Source organism: Vespa velutina, chromosome 19 (assembly GCF_912470025.1).
Source record: "Vespa velutina chromosome 19, iVesVel2.1, whole genome shotgun sequence".
NCBI classification, from domain to species: domain Eukaryota; kingdom Metazoa; phylum Arthropoda; class Insecta; order Hymenoptera; family Vespidae; genus Vespa; species Vespa velutina.
In genome coordinates this window covers 942501-945000 of record NC_062206.1, presented here as the reverse complement: position 1 = coordinate 945000, position 2500 = coordinate 942501, and the positions used below count along the sequence as shown (strand labels likewise).

General features: G+C 34.7%; 2 protein-coding genes and 3 non-coding genes across 7 annotated transcripts in view; 4 read left to right on the top strand and 1 right to left on the bottom strand.

The window, feature by feature from the left end:
- The window catches only part of LOC124955764, a 5816-nt gene extending 5514 nt beyond the window's left edge, over positions 1-302 (top strand). For all 3 annotated transcript variants that reach the window (XM_047510656.1, XM_047510655.1, XM_047510654.1), the window contains exon 3: positions 1-302. This exon is cut by the window's left edge and continues 2745 nt beyond it. The gene's annotated coding sequence lies outside the window, so the exon portion shown is untranslated.
- LOC124955841 overlaps positions 1-2500 on the top strand; it is a 96938-nt gene that overhangs the window by 35123 nt on the left and 59315 nt on the right. The gene's annotated exons all lie outside the window — the stretch shown is intronic.
- Positions 66-147, top strand: Trnas-gcu. Its single transcript has one exon. It is a non-coding gene; the product is annotated as a tRNA-Ser (tRNA).
- On the top strand, positions 1387-1459 carry Trnak-cuu. The gene has a single exon. It is a non-coding gene; the product is annotated as a tRNA-Lys (tRNA).
- Trnan-guu lies at positions 1873-1946 on the bottom strand. The gene has a single exon. It is a non-coding gene; the product is annotated as a tRNA-Asn (tRNA).

The window sequence follows — 2500 nt, the reverse complement described above, 5'->3', positions numbered from 1 at the left end:
TGATACGAGATAAAAAATTGTATCGAACAATATGTTGTCAATATTGGAACGAATATCGTCAACTAGACGAGGTGGCCGAGTGGTTAAGGCGTTGGACTGCTAATCCAATGTGCTCTGCACGCGTGGGTTCGAATCCCATCCTCGTCGAGGATATTTTTTTTTCTTTTTCCAATCTACGAAATAATAATAATAATAATAATAATAATTATAATAATAGTATTATATAATAATAATAATAATAGTAATAATAATATGTAATTTGATCGAATGTTAATATCATTGGGTTTATAGGAGCAATTTAATTAATGGGTTTCGTATTACTATTACCTTCCTATTCATTTCCTCCTCCCTCCCTTTCTCTCTCTCTCTCTCTCTCTCTCTCTCTCTCTCTCTCTCTATCTCTCACCCCAAAATCCCCATACCCTCCATCCTCACCATCCTCACCTCTTCATCATTACGTTCGTGTCAGTTTACAATATTACATAGTACGGATTTCAATTGATTAAATGCAACAATTTCAATCTCATTGGACACGTATCAATTATTTGTTATTCGTTTCGTCAATCTTTCATGGTAATTGTTCGTAACAAACATGAAGGATTTTAAAAGGCGTATCATCGATGATTATTCGGCTTTAACGGAGAATAGAAAAAATAAAATGTTTGTTACATATACATGGATATATATACATATATATATATATATATACATATATATATAAGTATGCATGTACATGGGGAAACGATTCGAAATTTATGTATCTTGACGCGTTTATTCTCGAGCGTGTCCATTTTCACGGTATAATATCTTTAGGTGGGTGCAGGAATAGAAAGCCCCGTTGTGAGATACGCAAATGGCCTTAAAAGTTCCCCAACGTACTCGTTTCTTCTTAGTAAGTACGTGCCATAGAAATCTAAGGCGATGCATTAAGGAAATCCGTCGTGAATCGCGAGAACGAGAGTTCGTCCGTTGTTCGAAAACGTTGAACGTTTTATGAGAACGCGATACTTATATCGTTATACGTTACGTTCTATGTTCATTCGGGTACAACTACACACACATATATATATACATATATGTTGGAATTGAAAGTGTAAATTCACGATACCTGATAGTAGAAACAGAAAGCTTTGAATAGATTTAACCGATGGATGCTTTTATCGGTTATACACGGGAACTAATACGAATACCCAACCATGAATCACGTTATGCGGTTATTAAACATCCTAAGGAAATCGATACTTCTACGACACCATGTATAAAATTGTTTAAGATATATATATATATATATATATGTATGTATGTATGTTATGTAGGTATGTAGGTGTTTCTAAGTTAATCCACTGACCCTGAGTTCCACGATTAGGTGCAACCGAGTAGATAACAGCCCGGCTAGCTCAGTCGGTAGAGCATGAGACTCTTAATCTCAGGGTCGTGGGTTCGAGCCCCACGTTGGGCGAGAATAAAAATGGGTGTTCTCTTTTTTTTTGTTCTTCTAACCCCCAGATTGGGCGAGAAAAATGTGTTCTCTTTTTTTCATGCTTTTCGTTTCTTTTCTTTCTCTTTCTCTTTCATAAATTTATTACACACGATATCATTTCAACATTTTATCCAATCCAATCTATCTAGAGTAATAATCTTTCTTTTTTCTTTTCCTTTTTTTAATGCAAATTTTAAAAAGATCGTTTATCGTTAGACGAATAAAATTATCGACATGCAATCGAATTATAGGGTCGCTAAAGAAAAACTGATTGAAACGATGGTACGTAACTATGAGGTATTATATATCTATTTATAAAAAAAATATATGCGATGATAACAAATCTGGGATTCTTAGGATCGAAAATTTTAAAGGGTAACAAAAATGAAACTCGCCCCCGGGTGGGCTCGAACCACCAACCTTTCGGTTAACAGCCGAACGCGCTAGCCGATTGCGCCACGGAGGCGACTTGAAGAGGGATTTTTTCTCCTCGTGCTGCTTCCTGATGCATAATCTTCGATTATAAAGTGAAATAAAATAAAAGGAAAAAGGAAAAACAAAAGGAGATATAAAAGAAAAGGAAAGAGAACGAAGAGGAAGAATCATTTAACACTGAATAATACATAGTAAGTAAGCACACACACACAGAGACATATAATATATATGTATATGTTTGATTTAATTTGATAAACGAAGTTAATTAATAATAAAAAAAAAGAAAGAGAATAGCATCGAACACGAGGATACGATCGATCGTTAGATCTATAGAGTAAATGGATCTATAAAATGTCCATAATCGATCATCGTCAAGATCTATTTGGGTGTCTGTTAAGAGAACATTAACTATATGCATTGGACACTGTGAAAAGGGAAATTATACGAGGGTGTTTTAAACACGATCGATTTGAATAGAACACTTTAGAGTATACAAGAGAACAATTGTCGTAGCATTGTGTTATCTGAAGTAATCTTCAAGTAGCCACGATACTTGAATAGGAGGACCTTACGTAAAGTAAACCT